At 45.1% G+C, this 27444-nt stretch overlaps 1 protein-coding gene across 1 annotated transcript in view; it reads right to left on the bottom strand.

The window, feature by feature from the left end:
- The window catches only part of OCSTAMP (osteoclast stimulatory transmembrane protein), a 206796-nt gene extending 186292 nt beyond the window's left edge, over window positions 1-20504 (bottom strand). The window contains exon 1 of the mRNA XM_078650471.1: window positions 20386-20504. The gene's annotated coding sequence lies outside the window, so the exon portion shown is untranslated. The remainder of the gene's footprint in view (window positions 1-20385) is intronic.
- Window positions 20505-27444: the final 6940 nt, after the last annotated feature.

Raw genomic sequence — 27444 nt, forward strand, 5'->3', positions numbered from 1 at the left:
CTTCATCTTCAGAATGGCTTCCTCCATCCTTGCCTTTGCAAGGTCACTCATGATGGTCGTTCACGCACTTTTGATGATCCTGTAAAACTAAAGTTGTTCTTACAAAGTTTTCCTTCCACAGGAATGGATACTAGTGTCTAGGAGATTTCTCTCCGTTTCTTATTTCTCTCTCTTTTTTTCATTTTGCTGCTGACTCCCTCTCTTTCACTTCGTTTTGTTACTTACTGCCTTCCTTCTTCTATCATCTTTAATTAGATTTTTTCCTACCCGAGTTACTCTTTTCTTCTTTTTCCATGTGATATTTCTTCTTGCTCTCTTTCTCTCTGCTAAAGGACCTGCCTTGCCATCCGTCAACATGCTCCATCCTCACTGTATTTTCGTTCTCTTACAGATCTGGCTTCATTGCCCTGATCTGTTTCTTCCCCTTTCCTCTCCTACTGTTTCTTTACCTCTTCCTACTCTCTCTCTCTCTGCTTTCTACTTCCTTTTCTCTTTTTGGTCACTTTGCTCTTCCATTTTTCCCCTCTTCATATTGTTGTTTGTGTCGGAGTTTGCTTATCTTGCTCATAATGTTTTTCCTGATGATTTACCCTTTTGTAAAATTTTTCCTTGCTGTGTTTTCCTTTGTAGTCTCCTTCCTGAAGTGCCCTCCCTTCACATGTTTCTCATAACTCCAATCCTTCATTATGTGTAATCTTGTCTCGTGGAATGTCCATGGTCTTGGAAACCCTGTCAAACGTCAAAAGGTATTGTCACATTTATCTAAACTTCAATCTCAAATTGCGTTTCTCCAGGAGACTCATTGTTCTAATGTGGAGTCGTTAAAGTTAAAGCGAAATTGGGTTGGTCAAGTTGTTTTTTCCCCTGCTGTTAGCAACAAAGGTGGTGTCGCTATATTATTCCACAAAGCTTTGTCAGTTCAAATTGTGTCTACTGAACATGATGCTGAAGGACGATGGGTAATGGCCAAGATTGTAGTTCAGAACAAAACGTTAGTCCTATTGAATATTTATGGCCCTGTCCGCCCAGATCCCCAATTTTGGTCAGAGATTAAAATCCTTCTATCCGCTATTGATTGCCCTAACATTGTTGTAGCTGGGGATTTTAACCAATGGTTGGATACTTACTCTGATAGATTATCTAAGTGTACATTTCAAACTGACAAAACTCACAAATCCTTCCAATCGGCCATTGCCTCTCGTCCATTTTATGATGTATGGAAAACGTGCAATCCTGACTCTTTTGAATATACTTTTTTTTCTAATTTGCATCATACTAGATCCAGAATCGATTACATTCTAGTTAGTAAATCCCTGCTCCCATCCATTCAGAAATCGGAAATTGGTTCTATTTTTTTGTCTGATCACGCCCCAGTTTATGCTACATTTGATTTCTCCCTCACTTCCTCGAAATTTAGTCGATGGAAATGTAATACTTTCCTGCTATCTGACCCGGTTTTTATCAAAAATGTCACTTCCTTCATTAATGAATTTTTTCATTTTAATGTTCCCGCGGATACTTCTATACCTAATACATGGGATGCCTTTAAGGCTGCTTTGCGTGCCTTTGTTATATCTTTTGTATCTAAGAAGAAATAAACTGCCAAAGCTAATTATGAGGTTCAATTGCAACATATCAAACAACTTGAACACACATACTTCACCTCCAAAGATCCCACTGCCCTTCATGACCTAATTGCAGCAAAAACGGCACTAAATAAATTGGCAACTGTTGAGGCCTGTAATGTTTTGCTTAAAATCAAATCTAAATACCATGGTGGTCAAAACAAAGCGGGCAAGATGTTAGCTAATTATTTGAAAATTAAGTCTGAACGCAAAACCATTGGTCCCATTCTTAATGAATCCACCAACAAATTAATGTCATCTGATGAAGATATTGCTGATGTCTTTCACAACTATTATCGGTCTCTTTACTCAGATGACACTTTTCCATCTCCTCAGAACCTTGATTCTTTTTTTTCAGGTCTTCCAACTCCTCCTGCCCTCCCTGATGAATTTGCAGGTCTAGAAAAGGATATTACCCTCCAAGAAGTAATTACTGGCATTCATGCTTTGAAAAAATCTCAAGCACCCGGTCCTGATGGCCTTCCCATCGAATTTTATTCTACTTTTCACTCGTTTTTTGCCCCTAAACTTCTACAATTTTTTAATTCTTTCATTGCTGAAGCCAAAGCTTCCGGATCCTTTATGGATGCACTAATTATTATTATCCCCAAACCGGACAAGGACCATTCTTACTGCAAAAACTTCCGCCCTATTTCTTTAATTAATTACGATTGTAAAATGTTTGCAAAGATTCTCGCTGCTCGACTTGATAACATTATTCCCCTTTTGATTAAAACTGATCAGGTTGGCTTTGTAAAGGGCAGGCTAGCATCTGATAATGCACGTAAGTTTGCTAATATTATTTCCCTTAGTAAAAAATTTAAAGACCCCCTTGCTGCTCTCTCCCTGAATGCAGAAAAGGCATTTGATCGAATTAACTGGCAATTTATATTTCGTACCCTTCAATGGTTTGGTTTTGGACCCTCATTTATCTCCTTTATTAAATTATTATATTCATGTCCCCGTGCTAGTATCTTTATTAATAATCAATTTTCTAAATATTTTTCTTTATCCCGTGGTACAAGGCAAGGTTGCCCTCTATCTCCTTTATTATTTATTTTATGCCTTGAGCCATTTTTAGAACGTATTCGTAATAATCCCATGATTACAGGTTTCAAATTTTCCTCTGTCGAAACTAAAATTCTGCTTATGCGGATGATATCTTAGTGTATATGTCCAAACCTGTTGATTCATTACCACATTTTATGGATGAAGTTCAACTCTACTCCTCTATCTCTGGCTATAAACTTAACTTATCTAAAACTGAAGTCCTACCCTTAAACTCTATTTGTTCCCAATTTATGTTCTCTGATACTGATTTTACCTGGTGTCCTTCCAAAATCAAATACTTGGGCATCTGGTTCTCGTCCACCCTAACTGACACCCTTAAATTCACTTTTGCCAATTTGCTAACGAATCTCCAATCCCTTCTCCTTATATGGTCCCTACTTTTTCTTTCTTGGTGGGGCAGATTAGACACTATTAAAATGATGATTACTCCCCATGTATTGTATACTGTATCCATGCTTCCAATTAAGATACCCAATATATATGTTTCCCGAATAAACTCTATTTGTACTAAATTCCTTTGGAATAATAAACATCCTCGTATTGCTCTGCTTAAACTTACTCGTCCTAAAGCTGAAGGGGGTGTAAGATTTCCTAATTTCAAAACTTATCATTCAGCTTTTCTAATTAAACAATCGTTTTTACTAGCTTATGATTTTTTAACCATGCCGATCCCTAAATGGGTTCTCTTTAAACGCTCACTCTTAAAGGATTTCCCTTTTAAACATGTTGCCTTTATGTCCAATTGCTCCTTTTTATCCCAACTTCCCATTTTAAAATATTCACAGACTCTCATTTCAAATACTTTCTCTAAAGATGTAACTCCCTTGCATTGTTTTTTATCCTCCATTATTTGGTACAATAAATTTCTCACAAACAAAGGTAAATCGTTCTCTTACAAGTACTGGAAGGAAAAGAATGTCTCTTTTGTTTATCAATTTCTTAATAATTTCACTATTGTTCCCTTCCAAGAACTGCAACTCCGCTATCAATTACCTGTCACTCTTTTTAATGAATATACTATTATCTCTACAGCTATCCAATCTCATCTAGCTACATTTTCACTTCCAACTGACTTTCCCTCCATCACACCTCCAACTTCGTTATATCCTTTATTCTCTACACACAAACCTAAGGCTGCTCTTGTTTATTCCATTTTGTTGTCTAATGTTCAACTGCGTTCCAAATCTAATGTTGAAGTTATTTGGTAAACTGACTTATCTGTTACTTTTCCTATTATTCTGTGGGAAAAACTTTGGTCTAAGTTATTTAAAGTTTCTGAAGCGGCACGTATAACTCAATCTTTATATTTTGTTTATCATAGAGCGATTGTTACTCCTGTTAGCATTTGCAAATTTTCCCCTCATTCCTCTCCCCTTTGTTGGTCTTGTTCTAATACTACAGGAACGTTATTGCATTTATTGTATGAATGTACTGCTGTTTCATCCTTTTGGAATTCAGTTTGGAGGATTTGCATGTCAATTTTCAAGTTTAATACTCCTATATCTTTTATACATTTTTTTTAGGTTCTTTCGCGTCCGACATAGATATAACTACTACTGATTCTAAGCTGTTTGACCTTTTTATTGCTCTAGCTTTTAAGGTTATCCTATCATCCTGGAAAGATAATTCTAAATTATCACTAACTATGTGGTGGAACTTTATTTGTGATGAGCATAGGATTGCTACTGTTTCCTCTTCCTCCATCCCTCAAAAAATTAAATCTGATCTTTTATGGCTTCCTTTTACTTCTTATCTTTCCTCTGCTGCCCCCGTTAGATGAGTTTTGCTCGCTTTTTTCTTTTCTTTTTCTCTCTTTCTTCTTCCTTTCTTCTTTTCTTTCTCCCTCTCTTCTATCTTCTTCCCCTCTTTCCCATCCCCTGCCCATCCCTTTTAGATTTACTTGAAAGTATAATACTTTGCCAGATTGTTCTTTTTTATTCTCATATTCATGATAATAATAAGTTCACTTTTGGCATGTATTCTGTTCTCTGCAAAAAATTCTCAATAAAACTTTATTAAACAAAAAAAAAGAGATGTAGTGAAAACATACATCAAAATGTAGTTTCTAACTGTACAAAATCTGCACCTTTGAGCTGTGCTGTCTTGGATGTTCCTCTTGCCCCGTGCTTTTTCCGTTTACCATTCACCATTATCAGTATTGATTTAAAACCCCTATGTCACTTAAATGGCAGCCTGTCTGTGTTAGAACATTAGTCACAAAGGGTTGTCTCACCCCCGGTGTGTGTAATGCTCGTTGACCTTTTCCTAGCTCTAAAGTTACATGTCTTCTTAAGGAGCAGTGTTCCATGTTGTGAGGATTTGGGTTTATTATATGGTATGGCTGTGTGGCCTTACCATGGAATACACTCACAAAAAACTATCTTAGGTCCAGTCAGGCTCATTTGTAAAACCTTAAGCTTAAACCTCGGTAGCTGTGGCTGTCAGCAACAAGGCTTAAACAAAGGAACTAGTGTAGAGCATTTAACAGTACCAAACAACGAAGTAAAAAAGCCACATGACAGAAAAGAGATCCAACACCAATTTATAAAACAGATTGTATTTTTATGAATTTTTAAAGTCCAAGATGAACAAAATACACAGGAGGGTTCTGGGGATATAGATTTTCAAAGAAACCATAAAGTTTGTAAACTTTTGAAAAGTTAGTAAGAGTTGAGTTTGACTACTCCGGCCTGGCTTGGGTGATCAAATGTGACAACAAGAAGGTCTGGGGGGTGGCATGGCTAGCAGCCAACCGCAATGGCCGTAGCCTGACGGAGCTCTTACCTCCCTGGTGATGATCCCCCGCTATCCGCTGCCATCCCGATATAAAATGTATCTGAAAACAAAGTGATTCATCCCGGGACCCCCTCCAGGTGCCCACTCTGCTGCGGTGAAGGTGTCTGAGCAAGGGGCGGAGCAGTTGCCGATCTCCCGTCTGCAGGGCTATCGGCGGCTCCTCAAGGACGACGGGTCTGCTCCTTGATCCTGTGGGCTGCAGGGAGACGTGACAGAAGAGCTGAGGGGCCGCGACTGGTGTGGCGCCGTGCTGTCGACGGCCGCAGACCGATTGGCGGCCGGGAGCGATCGTGGATAAGCAACAATGGGTGCCAGGGCATTGGCGCAAGACCCCGGCTTCGGGGTCTAGAGTAATGAGAAAGCGGACGCGACCGCAGCAGTGGTTCTGGGTGCTGTCCTGTGCATGTACAGGTCACCGCTGCCACAAACTGCTGTCATGGTTGGGCAGGGAATGCCCAGGAAACTGGAATAAACGCTGAGAGGTGCAGGGGCGGCCCAGAGGAGACATTGTGCTGAGGCCCGGAAGAGAGGCGGTATTGAAGTGCCCGGCCTCGATCTCAAACATTGCGCCAAGTGGGGTCCTGTATCCCCCCCCCCCCCAATACTGGGTGCTAGAGCCAGCGGCTGTGGGGCAGGAACCGCGGTGAATGTGGACACGCCCTCTTGGTGGACCGGGTGCCTGGGGACTTGGCTTTGGAGTTGAGTGTGTGGAAGGCCCAATATAAAGCACCCAGACTATGGAGGCCCAGATGAGGGCATGCTGAGAGCGATCAGGTGGAGGGCATGGAGAAGTGGGGGACACTGCTTCTGAACTGACATAAGGAGCACGTCTGATTGCTACGAGGGCCCCGTGTTTGCTTTTGCTGGTGCTGGCCTTCCACTCCTTCCTGGACCCTGGTGCACTGTACTGTTCGCACGGACGAGGCTTGAGGTGCCTGCGGTGGAACGTGATGGGCTACGCTACATACCTCATGAAGTGACTGTAGCTAAAGTGGCCTGTGACCCTATGGCTTGACAACTGCGATGGTTAGCGAGAATTGAAGGTGGTCAGGAAAGAATAGGAGACAACGGACACTATGGTTTGCCTCTTATAGGTGTTGGCTGGAATCAGTGCTGAGCCAACGGCTCTCATATGGGATTGCGCTTGTGATTCGAGGACGGTCCCAGAGGGGGGGCAGCTGGCGAAGACCTGATGCACTGAACAATCTCCCAAAGACTGTTTTGGAGGAGGAGAATCGTGCCCTTCCTGCGATAAAGAGACTGAAAAGAAGCTCAAGAAGTGACGGTCACGTTTGGCTCTGATTACTCCTCGTGCCCCATCGGCTGAATCGCTGAAGTCGGGCCATCATGGCGACCGGGAATCGAGGCCTAAGGGGGAACCCTCAGAAACAATTGGCAAAATGTGCGTGGACAAAGTCTGGAGATAAAGGAGATTCCCCTGGACCCAAAAAGGAAAGTGACGCAACAGCATCTGCGTAGATCGCGGAGCCTACCCTTCATGATGTCATGGCAGCTATTGGTGGAGTGCAATCCTCAGTGGATTCATTTACGGTGGAAGTCTCGCTGCTCTGGGCCGACTTTCGTAAGATGGACGAGAAGGTTCAGAAACTGAAAACTGTTACTAATGCCCTGCAAATGGATATCTCAGAACTGCAGACTCAGATGCTTGACCTACAGAGGAAACAGGAGAGGATGGCGCAGCAGCTTGATGATTATGAAGGCCGCGCCCGTCGTAATAATATCCGAATCTTAGGAGTTCCGGAAAAGACAGAGGGGCAGGCGGCGGATTTGTATGTGGGGGACCTTATCACAAAACACCTCAAACCTGCGATGCTCTCCAACTACTTTTCGATTGAGAGGGCTCATAGGATGCAGGGGGGAAGACCAAGACCTGGAGTGCCCCTGAGACCTATTATTGTGAGGGTATTCAACTACCGGGACAGGGACATTATCCTGCAGACGGCGCACTCACACCCTTCCTTGAAAATGGAGAACTATGAGGTAGCCCTCTATCCTGATTTCACGGCCAAGGTTCAAGCTCAAAGACACAGTTACCAAGCGGTGAAGAAAGAACTAAGAGCCAGGGAGATTAAATATGCAATGTTGTGTCCTGCACGCCTGAGGATCAAATCTGATGGCAAGTCCTGGTTTTTTGACTCCCCGGAGGCGGTCTAGGATGGATGGAGGGCTGGTCAATGGTGGGAAGTCAGAGGAGAGATCGTCGAGGCAGGTCAGGCCAGCGTGGAGGGGCCCCAGTGGTGACAGCCCACAATGCCCCGACAGACATCCCTAGCCACCTTGAAGAACAGGACTAATGGTCGTGGGCAGCAGGAGCAGGACATTCCGCACTGGAACTTCTGATTGACCGCAAGGAGTGGTACCGGAGGGAGGGGGGATGGGGGTGATGTTATTTACTGTATGATTTGCTGACAATGGGTTCCCAAAGCTATGCTGTGAACTGATGAATCACTTGGATGTGTCTTCATGGGAACACCGAAAAAAGTGGATGGCTATAATTCCAGTTATGCATGATCTGAGTCGCTGGTGGGGGGGATGCTCTACCCCGGTTATTTTTGGCATTTTGGGGAGGGGGGAAGCACTCTGCCAAGTTTGGGGGTGGGTAGTTTTGAATCCACGGGCAGGGAGGCGGGGAGAGGAGGTTGGGAAGAGGGGGGAGATTGTTTCTTGGTTGCTTGGTTTATTGATGATTTGGTTGCTACACTATGACGATTGAGTGACTTCACGAAAGGAAAATTGTTTATCCAATTACTGGCTTTCATACATCCAAACTGTAAAATGGCTGTCATGTTTGTTGAACAACAATTGCTAGATACTCGGGTCTTATTTAGACACAATGCGGAGGAGGGAACGAGGGGTGACACACAGACATGGGGCAGGATAGTAAACGATGTTTGCCGCACTGTCCTGGAATGTGAATGGGATGGGAGACAAGATTAAGAGGGGCATAGTACGGCAATACCTGGAGAGACACTCACCGGATGTGGTCCTATTGCAGGAAACCCATTTGGTGGGTCACAAATCTAAGGCCCTCACTAGATGGGGATACACACTTTTGGCACATGCAGACTACACCACTGGTTCCAGGGGTACGGCAATCTCAGTAAAAAAGACCACACCCCTCATTATACATAAGACGTGGACGGACACGGCGGGCCGCTTTGTGGGGGTCCAAGCTCAGTAGGACGGGAAAGATTTTAATCTGATCTCGGTCTACCTACCACCTGCTCTGGGCAAAACGGTGCTAGAGGACTTGGGTAACAAACTGACGAGTCTATGGGACGGAGTGCTGATCATGGGAGGAGACTACAATATGACATTAGGTGACACTATTTACCGTAGCTCACCTAAACCCCTTGAAAAGGCTAATAACATGCTATCTGACTTTGTGCAGGCACTGGGTTTTGCAGACGTAGGTAAAGCACTACATCGTGCCGACACAATGTTTACCTTTTTCTCTAATGCCCATCTTAGTCTATCGCGCATTGACTACTTCCTTACACATTTGTCCTTGGTGGGAAACTTTGTCCAATATAAGGTGATGCCTAGGGGGATCTCAGATCGCTCCCCGGTCTGGGCGACATATACGCAATGGGAACGACAACTGCCATCCACCATAGTTATCAACCCGTGGCTGCTACGCATCCTCGATATTAAAGACGAACTCCGCACACAGACCGGGAATTACTTTACCGAAAACGTAGGTTCAGTTGACTCCTCGCAAATCATCTGGGAGGCCTTCAAAGTGGTGATAAAAGGCTTAGCTAGGTCGTTAAAGATGAGCTACACTGTCCAAAAGCAAGAAATTCTGACGCAGGTGGAAAATGACCTCATAGACCTGGAGCTTGAGCACTCGCAAGATCCCTCGCCCGACATTAGTCATAGACTTACACTGAAACAGGATGAGTTCCGGTTAAAGTCTAGGGAGCAGATACTGGCCAGATATCAGGCAACGCAACACAGACTCTACGAGCTAGGGGACAGGACAGGCAGGATGCTGGCTTGGCTGGAGAAACGGGAGCAAGGCTCCAGGTGGGTCCATATGCTGACGATGCCGGATGGGGATACGGTAACACACCCGGCAGACATAGTGGAACGATTTGCTGATTACTTTGAAGAGGTGTACACTCCCTCTACTATCTATACAGCTGATGATTCTTAACAGCTTCTTAAAGACAGTAAAGTTCCGTGCCTCTCTGAGACAGATAAAGACGTTCTAGAGGCAGACTTCTCCATGGAAGAAATAGGCAAGGCTCTGGGGCAACTTAAATCGGGTGAGGCAATGGGGCCTAACGGAGTCCCAGTGGAGTTTCTGAAGGATACAGCTTCTTTAACTATACCACATCTGAAAGCCATGTATGAAGAGAGCTTGGAAAAGGGCTAGCTGCCCCTGGACCAGCGCCTCGCTACTATTGTAGATATATACATACAAGGAAAACCAAGTGACCATTGCAAATCCTACAGGCCGATCTCCTTAATAAATGTGGAGACGAAGATTTTGGCGGAGGTCTTGGCGCATAGATTGGAGACCGTTATTACATCCTTAGTCCACCCAGACCAATCTGGCTTTATGCCAGGGCATAACACGGCTCTCAATTTGCGACGGGTACATAACGTCATGGCTAGACGACAGTACATAGAAGAAGACGCGGCTATATTATCCCTAGACGCCTCTATGGCGTTCGACTCCATAGAATGGCCATATTTATATTGAGGTGTTACGGAAGGCAGGGCTAGGCCCCAAATTTGTGGCCTGGGTACGCCTCTTGTATACCGGGGTATTAGGACAGGTGCGAGTGAACGGTTTTACATCCAGACTGTTCAAACTCCGTAGGGGTACGAGACAGAGATGTCCGCTGTCCCTGCTGATTTTTTCCCTTGTACTGGTGCCTCTCGCGGCCTGGGTTCATAGGGATGTGATGGTGCGTGGTATGCACTGGGCGAATGATGTGGAAGACCGTGTATCGCTCTATGCGGACGATATCCTTCTCTACCTGACGTACCAGTATAGATCGATCAGTGTTGTTCTGGAAATTTTCACGAACTTTGATAAATATTCGGGGTTCGCAATAAACTGGTACAAATCAGTCCTTTTCATGCTGAAAGGAGAGGTGCCACGTCTCCCAGCACAGTGTGAGATAACGGTTGCCATAGACGGCTTTCGCTATTTGGGGATCTTTGTTACCTCCGACCCGGCCTGTTTTTATGACTCGAATTTGGCCCCGTCTCTGACTCGTCTGCGTGCAGATGTTAAACATTGGAGGACCCTACCCTTGACTCTAGTGGGGAGGGCGGCGCTTTTTAAGATGCTGGCCCTTCCTTGCTTCCTTTATGTTCTCCACAATTGCCCCTACAAAGTCCCGGATTCGTATTTCAAGGTGGTTAAGGGAGAGATCACCATGCTGCTATGGGATGGGAGGGCACCTAGGATCGCTAGGCAGAAACTGACAAAAAATTGATATGAAGGGGGCATAGCCCTCCCAGTCCTGCAGCGCTATTATTGGGCGGCGCATACGGTGACTGTTAACCATTGGATATACTATCCTCCGGATGACCCAGCGTATGCACTATATAGGTATCAGACTGACCGCTCGGGTTACTTAGGTGCTCTATACACCACTGATAGGAAAAATAAGGGAAAGTTTTTTGGGCCGACCAAACACACGCTTGACATTTGGCGCCTAGTCACGTCTCGACTGGGCTGGACAGACACTCTTTCGTTGGCTACGCCACTTTGGTTCGCTCTGAAGCTGGGGTGGCTGGAGTATCAGCCCGGGTTTAATAAGTGGGACCTCATTGGGCTGTCCACGGTGGGAGATTTGGTCAAGAAGGGAGCGATATTGACTTTTAGTGAGCTCCAAGAAAAATATCAGTTGGCTCTGGGGGAGATCTACCGATACTTACAAATAAGACATGCGTTACAGACAGCTTTTCCGTCCTTCACGGACATACCCGAATCTTATCCTCTGGACGACCGCCTGCTTGATGGTCCCCTCAGGTCAAAGGCGATCTCCTTAACATATAAAAAATTGAGCAACAACCTTCCAGACACCTTCCCGAAACTCACGGAACACTGGCAACACTATATAGGCCCTATAGAGGACGAAGACTGGCAATCAGCACTGATGTCCCCATGTGAGGTGGCCATTACTCAAAGATTTCGTCTGATCCAACTTAGGATACTGCACGGCTCATACATAACGGGGACAGCTAAACCTGATGATAGATGTAGAAGGGGGTTTGGACAGCAAGCCACATTTTACCAAACCTTGTGGACATGCCCCAAGGTACGCCCCCTCTGGGAGGGAGCCACAACAAATATGTCCACTGCAGTAGGAAAAGCAGTAACTCTAACCCCGCAACTTGGACTACTGAACATTTGGGAGACCACGGACTTAACGGACATTGAAAAACAGTTTACTACGTTGGGTTACACAATGGTGAAGAGAGAGGTAGCTAGGGGTTGCGGAGACAAAAATCCGCCCGTGTCACTTTGTGGGGCAAATAATTGGACCAGTGTACGCTGGCGGAGACGGAGGTATATAAGGCAAGAGGGTGCTCTAAGAAATGGGATAGGAAGTGGTCCCACTGGAACACCTACAGGGGGGGATATATGTGTGTCACCCACAGTAGAAATAGTAATGCGCAGACAGAAGAGATTGATGGGAGATATGGAAGATGTGCCCTGAGAGATATTGACTGGTACTGACCTGGAATTGTTTACTGATGTTATGCAATATGTTGTCCAATTATGTACTGTAATACTGTGATTTTATTCAATAAACAAAGTTTAAATAACAAGGTCTGGGGGGCAAATAAGGAGTATTTAAACATTTACGTAGCCACTTAAGTATTTTCCAGTCCAGTTCTAAATGTTACAGCACAACTGCCATAGACGTCAATGTAGAGGTTCTGATGCTGCGGATACACACAGATGGAAGATGCTCAAGGATGCTCTGGGTGCTGTGCAGTTGACAGGGGTGCATTTGCAGTTATTCCTCAGTCCATGGGTCAGTTGGGACAACTTTGACCACAGAGGTTGGATTTCCTCTATGTCCTCTTTAAGCAGCAGAAGGCCAGCTGTGGCTGGGCGATCGGTGTCCGTACACAATGGTCGCAGTGATATAATATGGTGGAGGCTGATGTCCCTCTTGGGCACCCAATCTGGCCTCAGATGACACTCCCGGGTCGGGCTGACTCAGGTGCAACTTTTAGCATAGATTATCGATTCCTTGGGGAGCTCAGTGGCAGTCAGTGGTGATTCTCCCGAAGTGGCTACTGACTTGCTGAATTGGGCTTCTTCAGCTTTGATGACACTGGTGCTGGTTCCACTGGGTAAGTCAGCCCTTTTAGTGACTCCTTTGGTCTGGGGCTTGGCAACATCTATTCCCCAAGCCAGGAGCCCAAGGTACAGCAGATACAGTAGAGCAGATGGTGCAGCCACTCTTTGTCAAGTCCAGGGGTCACCAGCACAGTCCTTCTTCGGTCCTTGTTCCAGTACCAGCATGATCTGAGATTCAAGTACCAGGGATGCCATATTTATCCCTAAAAAGTGCCCTGGGGGGTGATGCAGTAACTAGCCAATGGGATACCAGCTTCCCTCTTTCTTTGTGATTACTTTCTTGCGATGTGGGGCATCAAGTAGTCTCAGAGTGCACTATTCTGCAAAGGGCAGCCCATCAAGACTATGGTCACTATTATTCCACCAAAGATAGCTTTGCCTTTGCAGCTTGCCTTTTGAGCTAAAACCCTGAGTAACTTCCTGTAAAGGGGTGGTAACACCTGGTTCTGTAGCAGGCTGCTATTGTTCTTAAGCCTAGGAATCGTTCACACAACTCTCCAGGAGGGCAAAGGCTGTCTGGTGGACAGTGGCAGTCTGAGGCCACTGAACAAACTGGAAAGTTGCATTTCTTTAATATTGACATTTAATTCGACCCAAGCATAAAGTCAGTTTTAATGGCACAATTAACTTGATACCTTATAGTACCCATCTCAATAGTACCATTCAGAAGTTAGCTGGGCTGAGTGGTCAGCCGGTACATCTGTGTTAGCCAATGGGGCTACTAACACTCCCACAGCAAAACAACAATTTGAAAGAAATGCTGCAAGGAAATGTATCTTAAAATAAGCCCCACTTGATAAAAAACAGCTCCCTGCCTTCGGGCTCGATAGGTCTTCCCTAGGGGAGTCATATATATTGCAAAGGGAAGTGGGGGCTTTGCCATTGGTTAAAATAGCAAAGTCAAACTTGCAGTGTTACCACTACCCTTCTTGCCTGTAGTGGCATGACGGGGTCCATTTTGTACATTGTCACACACACAGGGAGATACAATCAGTGCTGCAGCCGTGGATGGACACTGTGCCTTATATGCCCTGAGCAGGCCTCAGAAAACTCTCTGAGTTGAAAAACCAGCAGTTAGTTGTCCACATGGAGACTAAAAGTGGGGGGGGATCTGAAAGAGCCTGTTTCCTTACACATGTGTGCCCTATTCCTCTCATTATTGCCTGGACGTCTATATAGCTGTTCTGTATTTGCAATTTTCTATCAACCCATGCGAGTATGAGGTTGATAGATGGGTGTTATGGGTGTCCATGCAGTTGGTCTATTTTCTGATTATGGTGTCACCCATGGTCACCCAGTTGCTTCAAGTATTTTTGTAACCCAAACCAGTTTTAGGATCTTCTGCAGCTTCATTCGTGGGATCGAGGATCCGTTTGCACCAGGCAGGTTATAGTGAGACGTGTCTTAAGCTGCTGCACCTGCTTCTTTCTCAGTATCCCACTCCTTATTTAGGTTTCAAATATAGGATTTGGGTTGTTTTAAGACATGGCTTGGCAGTTCGGGCTGGACTGTTCCCATGAGGCACAGGGTCAGACTGATTTGCATATAGCCATGTCTGAAATGGGGTGGCTGAGTGGGCTAAAGAATGGTGATGGATTAAACCCAGATCAATTGACTGGGGGTGAGTGTTTGATTTGCTCAAACGCTCCGTCCATCATCCCCTTTTGTATCGCTTTGTTTTAAGACTAGACGCTTTGTTTTAAGACTAGACGATGTCAGTAGGATGTCTATGATTGTGTTCCAACATAGTTTATATCTTGCACCATTTCAGTCAACCCATCTGCTAATAGTGATACCAGGCTTGTCTGAAGATAGTGGGATGCCTGGGATCAAAAGTTACTGCGAGTCCAATATTATGTTTCTTCCATTTTGTCAGGTGCCTTAAGCAGCACAAAGGTATTAAAACATTCTTCAGAGAGAAAACATGGAGTCCGGTGCCTTTTAGTAGCTTGGCCACACAAGCTTCATCATTTACTATGAAGGAAGACAGTAGGCCTACTTTCAATTTAAGATCTATAAGTATATGTTACTGGAGGAGAGGGCTCTGGACAGCCCCGGCCCGAGGAGTAACTCCCCCTCTGCTTCCCCCTTGTGGTGACCCTCATGTTGCTAGCTGACGTTTATATTTTCAATGGTTTAGGCTTCTTTCCATCATTCAATGTTTCTTAGTACTCATAAGTTTACACTCACATACCGGCCAACTCACAAGTTGCCACTGTGTTACACTCAATACCGGCTCCCATCACCCGGTCTCCCGGCGTGACACTCAATAACGCCTCCCATCACCCGGTCTCCCGGTGTGAACCTCAATACCAGATCCCATCACCCGGTCTCCCGGCGTGACACTCAATACCGGCTCCCATCACCCGGTCTCCCGGCATGACACTCAATACCCGCTCCCATCACCCGGTCTCCCAGCGTGACACTCAATACCGGCTCCCATCACCCGGTCTCCCGGCGTGACACTCAATACCGGCTCCCATCACCCGGTCTCCGGGGGTGACACTCAATACCGGCTCCCATCTCCCGGTCTCCCGGCGTGACACTCAATACCGGCTCCCATCACCCGGTCTCCCGGCGTGACACTCAATACCGGCTCCCATCACCAGGTCTCCTGGCGTGAACCTCAATACCGGCTCCCATCACCCGGTCTCCCGGCGTGACACTCAGAACCGGCTCCCATCACCCGGTCTCCCGGCGTGACACTCAGAACCGGCTCCCATCACCCGGTCTCCCGGCATGACACTCAATACACGCTCCCATCACCCGGTCTCCCAGCATGACACTCAAAACTGGCTCCCATCACCCGGTCTCCCGGCGTGACACTCAATACCGGCTCCCATCACCCGGTCTCCCGGTGAGGAGACGATATCACATGGTGGTAGGGAAAACATGCTGACTGTAAACAGTGGTTTTCAAGCTCGTTTGCCAAGGTTTTGAACTGCTAACGTCCATTAAGGGGTGTGAAAACACCTCAGGACATGGCACCAGCCTCAGCAACCTTTTTTTTGGAGTAGGAGAGGGCTTGGAGTGGGGTGGGTTTCAAAAGTGCCTGGTAGGTACTTCTGGCAGGAGGTCTCTACCCCCTCCCATACTGTGAGATTGTGCTTCAAGTTGGCAGGTATGCACTCACACATTTCAAAATAAATGCCTCAAGTGTAAGAGGATGGGAAAAGTATCGTCAACTATCCCATAAGGATGCGGGTGAGGAAAAAAACACCAAACAAATGCGAAATTTGATACAACAACTATTCATTCCCTTCATATATTTTCTTTTTTTTGTTTTTTTTTTACATTGTTATATAGCGCTGACTCGACCCGAAGGTATTAGAGCGCCTTACACAAGGACTCGTTCATTTTTTGTAGGCATGGGAAGATTTCTACAAAATCACAGGAAGACGAGCCCACGCCGACACTCTGCTTGGTTGCCCAGTTCCAAAGTCAGCAGCTCTGGCCATTTCGCCATATCCTGTTCCCTACTCTCGCACCCTTCTTTGGCAAAGAAGTAACTATACCCTCGTACGGAGTGCTAAAAATCGTGCAACTGAAGAATCGATTTGCGGTAAGCAGGGTCTGCGCTCTCAAAACGTGGTCTTATCAGTGCTTTATTAATAACTTTTCATGAGGAGCTGTAACTTGCTGAGAGTTGCTACTGCTTAGATAGTTATCCTCTTTGTTTGCAAACGTTTAAGACATATGTAACTTCAGTGGTTTTGCCAATGGTTGTATGATGCCAGCAATATATGTATTTGTCCACATTATGACCATATCAAGTAAAAAGATTCGCGAGGATGGTTTGTGAATTTATCAGCAGTAAAATGTTCCGTCGATATTCAATTTTTGGTGAACGGATAGGTTTTTATTTAAATACCACTGGCAGCTTTGGAATTAATACTACACATGGTGCCTCCCAGTGCCTAATTAAAGCACTGCACAATTTCTTGCTACCTACCAAAGTAAAATACTGCTGCTGTCAACTTCCACCCCAGCACATTCAATTACCGCTGACGGTGTTCTGGATATGTGATTCGATCAATATCACAACAAATCAAAGACCTCTTTCACAAATATGTATTTCTTCAAATAATAAATGCATTTGCAACCATAAGACATATACCTGAGTTTGACCAAATTATAATTATGGCATTTAATTACGAGAAATCTGCCTTTTTTTCGTGGTTGTCAGGGTTTCAGTGGCATTGTGACTGGCATATGAGTTCAAAAACATTTTACAATTTAGAAGTGATCTTTTGGGTAAACTCATATAAAAAGTTATGAATAATCATAATTTAATTTCTGTTGGATAAATAAGGTGGAATGTTTCAAAGTTCGGGGTATAAAAGGGAGAGACAAAAAGGGCCAGGCACTTACAAATACCAACAAGCATTTGCAATGCAATGGTCTCGGCTTTGTTAAAGTTAGAGCTATTGGCATTGCAAATGGCATTTTTTCCATTTTTTGAAAATAAAGTACCAAAAGCCTCAAGCAAAATGGGGTTCACAGAGGGCGCCAGGAGGCATACCCAACAGGGAAACTGAGAAGGAAATGAGGAAGCACTTTAAGGTGACTGGCGAGGGCCCAAAATGCACTGATGGCAGTCCTAGGTCACCCGGAGGTCCCATGCAAAGTCTATACAGAAGCTCTTCACCGCTCCCTAAGGCAGCCTCCAGCATGAGGAAGGACTGCAGAGACCTGTACGGGGCAGTCAGCCAGTCAGGGAAGATGTGCATCTGCTGCTGCTTCATCTAGTCAAACTAACAATTTTACTTACACAAAAATCAAAAGATGCTAAAAAGCAACGTGACCACATCCTGTAAAGGATTTTTAAATACATCTGCACAAACAAAAGAAAGCTGGTGAAGAAGGAAAGAAAAGAACAAGGCAAGGCGAGAAAGAAAAGTGGAGAAAGAAAGAAGGCAAGAAAGATGGGATGGAAGGAAATGGAGGCAAGTAAATAGAAAAGAGACGGGAAGTATTCGAAGGAAAAAGGGAATGCGGAGAAGGGGCAACAAAAGAAAAGAACAAAAGGGTGCCGGGAAAGAGAAAAAGAGGGACAGTGTAATATAATAATGAAAATTGAAAGGAGATGAGGGGGGGAGAAAAGAGAGAAATAGAACAAAAGAGGGAAAGGAGAAAAGAGCTAAGAATGTCGGAAAAAGAGAAGGGGTGAAGAGAAAAAGAAGCCTATCGGTTACGAAAAGGACAATCGAATATAAGAAGGCATACAAGCAGTGAAGGGTGAAAACTGGACGAGAGACGGGAGGAGCAAGAGACGTGGGTGTAAGAGACAAGTGACATTTGAGGTGGAAATGGGGGAATACTGAGTAAAGAGGAGCAGAGAAAGATTAGCCATTAAAGAAACCGAAATCTGAGAAATCCTGTGAGGTCTGGGGTGAGGGCCGAGTGAGCAGGGTGGACAGCAGGTCGCAAGGAGCTTATAGGAGAAAGCAAGTGATGGGCAGAGAAAGGGAAAGTTCAGAGACAAAGCGAGCGTCAGAGCCCCCTCCGCTTCCTCCGGAGGAAAATAGGGGAAACAGAGAAAAGGCAGAGGGAGGGGCTGCAGGGTCCCCTGCTCCGAGCACACACATCCTTGACTGCCCAGGGAGTTGCATTATTGTGAAAACGTTACACGTGAATAAATATACACCTCTTGCATCATGGGATGCGAAAGGCCATACAATGCCTTTGCAAGGGAGAAACTTGGAATGCACAAAAGAAATCTAAAATTACTGCTGGGCAACTACAAGTTTGGGAGCATCAGGAGTACTCAGAGAATCATCTGTGAGAATTTTAAAAGGTTGGAAATGTACTGCAAGCACACTTACATACAAACTAGCACATTTCCTTTTTTGAAGATCAGGCCCGATTGTGGGAGACTCGTGCAAACATTTTAGCTAATCAAACAGACATTCTGTTCATAGGTCACAGGGAGAGGGTCAAAGGGAGGGGTTCGGATGGAAGTTTGTCCAGGAGCCTCCGAAGCACCGATGACTCCATGGATAACTTCAGAAGAGGTGCCCTCGCATGCCGACCCTGACCCCGCGTGCATCCTCAGTCCCGGAGACTTCAAAGCGGGGCGCCCCTTCCGCAGCGCGGATAAGAACGCTATCTCTTATCAACACGAGATTACAACGCAGCCAGTCCTGGTGCACAGACACACATCTGCAAATGAACTGTTAGCTTGACTTTATTTTATTCATTGAAAGTTTGCGAATATTCAGCGCATTAGTTAATTGCCCAAAAAAAGTTGCTTGCATCACAGCTCATGGCAAATGCTTTTTTATTATTGCACATGCCAATCCTAAAGCAAACATTCAGCTAGAAATACAGTCACCGTATCGCGGCAATCTTCCCGTAGGTTTCAATTACACAGTGCCTCGAGTGTAGGGTTTAAATGCGCGGCGGTAAAAGCAGAAGGAATGTCAACACCATGCAGCAGGGTCGAAGTAATGCCAACGTCTTGCACGTTACAAGCAGCTTGACGTGTAGAATGCCGATAAGTTATTAAAAAAGCTAACCGGAAATAAAAGTGAAAACCACGTAAAAAAGTAGACTTGATCTTATTGACAGCTGCTTTAGCCGGCTGTCTCTTCCTAAATAACAGACCAGAAGAAGAACCTTGCTAACACGCCATGCCTATGGTGACACGACACAGATACACAGATATTTTTCCCTCACCTTTGTGGCTAATGCCATGAACCCTAGTCTCCTTGGCCGGCCCTTTGGTGGTGACCCACGCCCCCCCCCCGTACTTTCTTATCTCTCCGAGTGCCCTTGCTCCTTAGTTAAATTTTAGTCAAACAGCAACACTTTTACTTAACGTATCTGACACTCAGGAACACACTGCAAACACACCAGTAGTTTGTTCCCTAATTAGTTCAGAACCTGTGACGGAAGGAAGAGGGAACGAATGCTGCTGCCTGCCTATGCCCATCTTTAAGGGAAGGCCAGAGAAAGTGAAACCAGGCTGTGTTTTGTGGTCTAGAAACTAATTAGTGCGGGGCTGCGCCCCAACCGGTATGTTTGGAGTTAAAGTAGTTCACACTGAAGTCTGAAAGACGAATAGGCAATTATACTTGAAAGAAGCAGGCTTTTTGCCCGGCGTAATCCACACTACATATTTGACTTTATTTTATTTTGTCTCTTAAGCGCACAGACGTCAGCTGGGCCGGTAGGGCTTTGGCCTTTTTTTAAAAACTTACTTATACCCACAGGCCATTACTGCGGCGCCGGCAGGCCCTATCCAGATATCAAAAGTGTACACCGTGTACTGCAACGGCTGGCGGGCGTGACGGCGGGCTAATACTGGTGATTCTGAATGAAGGAATCACATGGATGCATCCTAATCGTATCTTACCGGACTCGGAGACGAACTGCCTCTCACCACGCAGGTGTTCTTACAACCGGAACGTCCAATCACTGCACCACCCAACCATAAAAAACAGAGCGTTGGTTTTGGCACAGACAGTATTGGAATGGCATCGCTAGTAGTTAGACTGGTTAGCTTGGCTAGTTTACTGTTTAACGTCTTACCGTTACTGATGGGCCGGTCGGCAGGGACACCCACTGGCTGCACTGCTAGTGATTGTACAATTAGGCGGCCAGCTGCGGCCTGGTGCTTCTTGATACCAGACAGTACTGGTCTGGACTGTACTACTTACTGGCTGTGATCAATGACTGCACAGGCTGCCCTGCCCAAATGTCATCGTCGGTCAGGTCGGGCAGCGGCTGACTTCAACTACGATGATGATTCATGGACGGACGTGGGGAGCTGCGGTGGTTATGGTGGGGCGTGGCCTTGTGAAAAAATCTGCGCACGCTGCCATCCACTGTGTGCACAGCCCCTCCCCCCCAATCAGAACCAACATCAAGCCCGCCCGAAGTGTTTGTGTCCTGCGGCACGCCCACCGGAAAGTGGCAACACTGTCTGCAACAGTCAACACTGCACTTTAGTGTGAACTAAGGACCGCGGCCGCCATTAAACATATATTGATTCATATCTTAATCTTCTCTTGCACTTGATCTCAGCCTCAGGGCAGGCTTGGTTATTAAAGAGTCTCACACAGTCGCAACTACTTAACCGCCGTGACTGACACACAGTGAACACGCTGCGCCTGCACGCACTGAGTACAGACACAGTACATTTGAAAAAACATCGATGTGTGACGTGCGCCGGTGCAGCAGATGTGTAGAACACTGGTGCTAGAAAAGGGGCGGGGCTTAAAAAAGAGAGAAAAACGCCCCCGAATCGCGTCAAGGCGGGCCCTGAACTCAGTGACGCTCCTCTCCTCCAATGGCTGGCCAGCATTTACGAGGCCAGCCAATGAAGAAGAGGGGGGTGTTCAGGCCCCCATACTACTGACAAAAGATTTCGGCTCCGCCCACCCACTGCTTACACAGTGGGACGGTAGCCGAAACCTAAAAAGGGTGACTTAATATATTATACTTTCACCCTTTACATTCATTGCTATTGCCCATTATAGCTTCATATATCTTTGTGTTAATACATTCTCTTCAACTACAATTGTGCTCGTTCTCTTCCTCTTTTACATCTGTATTATGAGCTGTACACCAAACAAGTCAATATTTCAAATATTTACAATATGATAGATGTGTCATGTTAAATGGACTTGTGAGTTATTAAATATATAAATGCACCCTCATCCTACGAAACGTTCCCAAAGAACGTCTGAGATGCTACATAGATATTTAGAACTATGTACACGTATTTTAATTTGCTCATGGAAACACTGTGCTAAACCCACCTTGGTACACTACTGTTCAGTTCGATAATCAGTCATGTTTTTTCACTCTTTGCTATATTGAGGGGCATATTTACAAAGCGCCAGCGACAAGGGAGCGTCTCTTTTTTTGATGCTCCTGTGGCGCACAATGCTGAGCCATATTGGCAAGGCCAAGCAAAACCACCCTGCATGGCTTTTCAAGGCCTTGTAAATATGGTCACCTTTTACGCATTACTCTGTCTGAAAGGGGCATTTCATGGGTGTTGCTGTGGGTATTCTCACGCAACACCCAAGAATTCTGACGCATTACCAGATTTACAAAGTTTCATAAACCTGGCAGAGTCAGGAGAGGCATTACAGTGGTGCAACAAGGAGAAATACCTTTATTTCTCCTTGTTTTTTTGCTTCATCAATGATTGTTTTTGTACAAGAAGGTGTTCCTTCCTGGGCAAAAACAATCATCCCTGCAACTCAGGCACCCTGTTGCAAGGGGACCGGTGTTGCCGTTAGGTAGCCAATTGTGTGCCAACGCAGAGGAAAGCACAGGGATGCTTCATATTGCTGTAAATATGACTCATCTCTGCATTTTCCCAATGGCACAGCTCGGAGCAGCAATATGGCTTGCAGTACACACTGCGTCATTTTCTAGTAAATATGCCACCAAGTCCTGAATTTTAGTTTTTATGAGCCATGCTTGGATGAGGCTATGATAATGGATTGCAATCTTAAAAGAAACCCGCCAGTAACATTCAGTTTTCTTTAGTGCCTAAGACTTCCCACCATCATCACAACTTAAAGAAAAGCAGTCCATCTCTAGGAGTAGGTTGGGTTCTCTAGTGTCCTTCCCAGAACAGTTTCCTAGGGGCACATTTACAAGAAATGACACATCACTGCACCAAGACAGTATGCGTAAACATTTCTTGTGCTTGTGCGAAAAATCTGTATGACGTTACAGATGTGCCATATTTACAATACGGGGCTCAATGGCGCAAGGTCTTATGGATGCATCAGAAATTCTGACATATCCATGGGAAGGCAACCAGCCCAAAATTTGAACATTGCTGTAGTTGGTCAAAAAAAGGACTCAACCACAGCAATGTGTAAAAAGACAAAAAGAGGCGATACATCAGTTTTTACTGACGCATGTAGCATACTGGATGGAGATCAATGTAATAGAGTGTCAAAAGGTGAAAACCTCACCTTGCACTCTATTAGATTGTTCATGGATGCCGCACATACAAGTGGGCATAGTGTACTTATGTGTACCACCATGTCTACGTATTTGTGACATAAGTTATGAATGGTGTGTAATGTGTGATTTATTGTGTTACCTACCTTATATGTGCACCTACCTGTTGAGGGAATGTGACTTAATTGCAGATTACACTGTTTCAAGTTACTTCAGCTGGTCAAATTCCTCTGAAGCAGCCTGCTGATATGTGGGTTATTGATAGGGGTAAGTATACACCTACCACCAGCAGTAAGGCCACCAACACAATACAAGGTCCAGTAAAGTTCTTGGTAAATTAGTCCTTTGCTCACCCTTGATAGCTGGCTGCAAACAATCAGGCTTAATTTAGGAGACAGGTATGTAAAGCATTTAAAAACACCAATACATTAAATAAGTAGGACACAACACACAATAAAAATCTGACACCATTTAAATAAATAGGAAATATTTTTTTATTTAAAATAACAACAAAACACCAAAGATCCATTGTGGGGAACCAGAGATATTAATTTTTAAAGATTAACCACTTTATAGTGCCTAAAAACATATAGAGATCACTTGGGACATATGGTCACGCTTGACCGGACAAAGTCCAAGTTTGAGGCTGATCGTGGTGGAGCCTTAGTCGGATACACTAAGCTGGAGGCCCCAGTCAAAATGTAACCTTCCCACTTAGAAACATTTCTGGAACTTTTTCTTCTGACGCTGGGCAAGGCACTTCATCAAGCTGGATTCAGTGAGAGTTCGCCGGCTTGAGTTTCCAACAGGTCCCGGTCAAATCCTAGAAGTCTGGGCCTCTGGAACTTTCAGTGGGATGAATCTGAAATCCAGGCCAGGTCGTGGTTGAAGGTGCCTGGCTTGCCTCTCTACCTGGGGTCGGTCACCTTATAGAGCTTTTTCACAGAAGTTCTCAATAATTCTCCAAACTTTTGGAAGTCCTTCCAGGAGGTCTCATTGTAGGTTCAAAGTATCCAAAACACCTATCCAAATGGCTGGAATCTTCTAGATGGTCTCTGGGATGTCCGGACTGCAATTCCCACAATCCACCTGGCCTTTGCCATAATTAGTAACTGACTTCTCTCACAGAATACGGTGGGTAACATTAGCTTTTGCCAGGTGGACTGTTTTGTGGCTGGTCATCGCTCTATGAGTGCTATTCTGAGTCCTGCGTGTGCACTACTGAGTACTAACCTAGGCTGGACGATGGAATATTGGCGTTATTATTACTGTGGTCTTGACGGGGATTTTCCATGGGGCGTGACGCAGAGGAAGTATTCACTGTCTCCATGGTACTGCGCAGAGTGGTCTAGATAGTAGGCAGCACAGCGTCAGTATTTACTGTATACAGAATAAGTAAGAGGCCTCTAGGATTGGCGCTGTCAATAGGTAGTGTCTTCAGTTCCAACTATAGGCTGGGGTGGTGCTGTAAAGTTCCTAACCTGCACAGGATATCTTTTCAATGTGTGTGACTGTCCTTTATCAAACTGTCAGAAGCAAAAACTATCAGTAGTACATTATTTAGCAACCCCCCCCCCCCCACCAACAAACCCCACACCTCCAACGCCGAGCTGTTTGCTTTAACCCACCAGATGGGGGCAGATGCCAGAACTAGCCACTGAAACCTGCTTATTTAATCTCTCAAGACTACGTAACAGCACTCTGTCCTAATTTCGTGCACCAGCTATGTTCTCCTTAAATCTTCAGGCTTTGGTCTCAAAAAATGATGTAGCAAATTGAATACTATATGAAACAAACTGAATCACTGCCACTGTGCTTGTCTCCAATTCCTTTTACCTGGGTAGAGGAAAGAACAAGAGGCATGCTTGGACAGAAAACTTGGCCTCAAGCTGCACCACTCACTGAAGCAGCCATGGGGCAGAATGAACTCTGATGACCCTGCACAGCCCAATCTCGATCAGTCATCCAAAAGTGTTCTACTGCACTGCCAGTGGGTGCACATAGCATCCAAGAGGAGCACCCTCCTTTGTAGCAGTAGGGTACAAATGTTTCACTTTCCAGTCATGTATGCTGGTCTTAAACTATAAAACCCCGTACTGCAAATGGCCAAACATTGGAGAAAACGCTGCTCTGACCCCAATAGCATAAAAAATAAATAAAAATAGAAGTGGGTGGAGAATTCTGCCGGCTAGCGGAACACCGTGGAATTCCACTGAGTTTTTCGGTCACTCAGCGGAAATCCGCAGAGTGACATTCCATGAGCTCAGGCCATCCAATCAAAGGGGGCCCCTGAGGCAAATAGGGCAGAGAAAAATCAGGGGGAAAAACAAGCTACTCAAAACAAAATTTCTCAACTGTAATACTTAACATGTGCTATAGGTCGCTAATATACATACACCCAGGGAGCTGGCCAAAAAGACAAAGGCATGTCACAATGCACAAATTAGAAATTATTTGTAAAATGAACATATATAACATCCCACGCCACACTCACTCACGCATTCACACCAACAATTTCATACCAACAGATTCATACTCTGACGTACCAACACATCCTGAAAATCAAGAATTCAATCATACTCATACCAACAATAGAGGAGATAAGAGCAGATGGACCAATTTTAACAGAAAGAGATGACAATGATAATAATATAAAAACAGATGAATACTCCAACTTTTAAGTGACGCCTAATACTTCCATAGTCCTCATGATACATTAGAATTAGGGTGATAACCAAGAGTATAAATCATGAATTAGATGTGGTCCATAAAGTAGAAACAACGCCGTCGCGCGTTTCGGCGATCGACCCTGCAAAGCAAGGTTGTGTTTAATATGACAGCAAGCATACAGCAGTGCACACATGCCAGTGCAGGAAATATGCTGGGCCTCTAAACCTCTAGTCCCTATTATATACTAGGGACTTCTGGTAGTTTGAAACCCCTGGTCCCATTACATACTAGAGACTTATAGGGCCTGTCAGTGCCAATTGTATTTAGATCAACTTATCATAACTAAACTTCCCTGCAAGGCAGGACTACCTTTAGCAGTGACAGTGGGTCCACAGCAGTGCTCACATGAAAGAGCAGAAAATTTGCTGGGCCTCTAAACCTCCATGCCCTAATGTATACTAGGGACTTATAGGTAGTTTGAACCTCTGGCCCTATTATCTACTAGGAATTTACAGATGTCTGTCAGTGCCAATGTAACCATACTCATGTACCATACTTTTAACATAGAGCACATGCCCTGGGTCCATTTAGCAGAGCCCAGGGCATAGTTAGAGTCAGAAAACCAGCATCTAGTGGTAACAAGCATTGGCATAGCCAATAGGTCTTGCCTTTGGGACCTTATAAGTATTTAGCCATGCAGAACATTAGCCTGGGTGCTGAAACACCTACTGTTACTTCACGTGCCACTGGTGAATGATCACACACACCCAAGGATGGCCTTCCATCCTTGCTAATTAATCAAAATATGATAAGGTCTCCTCAAATATTTTACATAGAAGCTTCGACACCAATAGGCACAGCACCCTAGAGCAAAAGTAAATCGGATAATTAAGGGCAAGTAAAGAAGTGAGAATCAGCTTGGGTCTCAAAGGATCAGGCACTCAAACACTAAGAGTAGCAATTGGCAGGAAAATCCAGTAGTACCTTTAACATCTCCTCAGAAGCGCCAAGCCAGCTTAAATCTCACAAGCAGACTACAGATACCCCTAGTTGCTCAACAACTCGATCAGAGAGTACCCATGCCACACCAACAACACGATCCTTGGTGGAGAACCCACCACTATAAACATGCATTCGGAGAACAATGAGCCCTGAACAGCAGCAGTACTGTGGATCACAGTGAAAGAGAAATGCTGGTCATGTGACTCTTCCAGGAAGCAGGCTGGCGGGATCCCCTGGGCATCACCGCAGGGCACCTCTAACTAAAACTCCAATCCCGTTTGTTCGGATCGCAATCTGACAGCCAGGATGCGCAACTAGCAAAAACACACAAAGAAAAAAAAAGAAGATTACAAGGACCTTACAACGTGTTTTTCTTTCAACAAAAACACGAGGAGTCAGGCTGCATTGCCTACTCAAATGAATTAATGACCAGACAGCACATAAACGGTAAACCTCATAGAAAGTGACTTTTGCCCAAAAAGAAATGTATTTCACAATGTTAAACGAGTAAGCGGACGGGCCCTTGAGTCCACGCTTACTGGTGTAGCCACTCACTCGGGTTACATAATCAAATGAAGGTACTACAGCCACAGGCCAGACAGCGGAGGTAAATGTTTTGTCCGCGGGCACTAAGAGTCCAATGGTTCAAACGGAAAACTGGAGTGCAGTACTCTAAAGCAGAGTGCCTACTAGTGTGACACAGTCAATTCCAAAGAAGGAAAACAAATGCAGGTCGACGAAAAGTGGTGCATCTGAATAGATGCATCACCGTGTAACTAGGGAGCAAAGAAAACGCTGCTGCAGCATCGAAACAAATGGCACAGCGGCAGCACAAGCTTCTCGTAGATATGCCCCTTAGTGGCAACTTTAGTAAACATACTGGAGCCAAATGTGAATAACTTTGCAATTCCTGCTAATACCAGTGGAACTGCTATACCAGGGTGAAGAAATAGACAGTGTAGAAACTGTCTCTCCTGGATGTTGGAG

This window comes from Lissotriton helveticus, chromosome 7 (genome assembly GCF_964261635.1).
Source record: "Lissotriton helveticus chromosome 7, aLisHel1.1, whole genome shotgun sequence".
NCBI classification, from domain to species: Eukaryota; Metazoa; Chordata; class Amphibia; order Caudata; family Salamandridae; genus Lissotriton; species Lissotriton helveticus.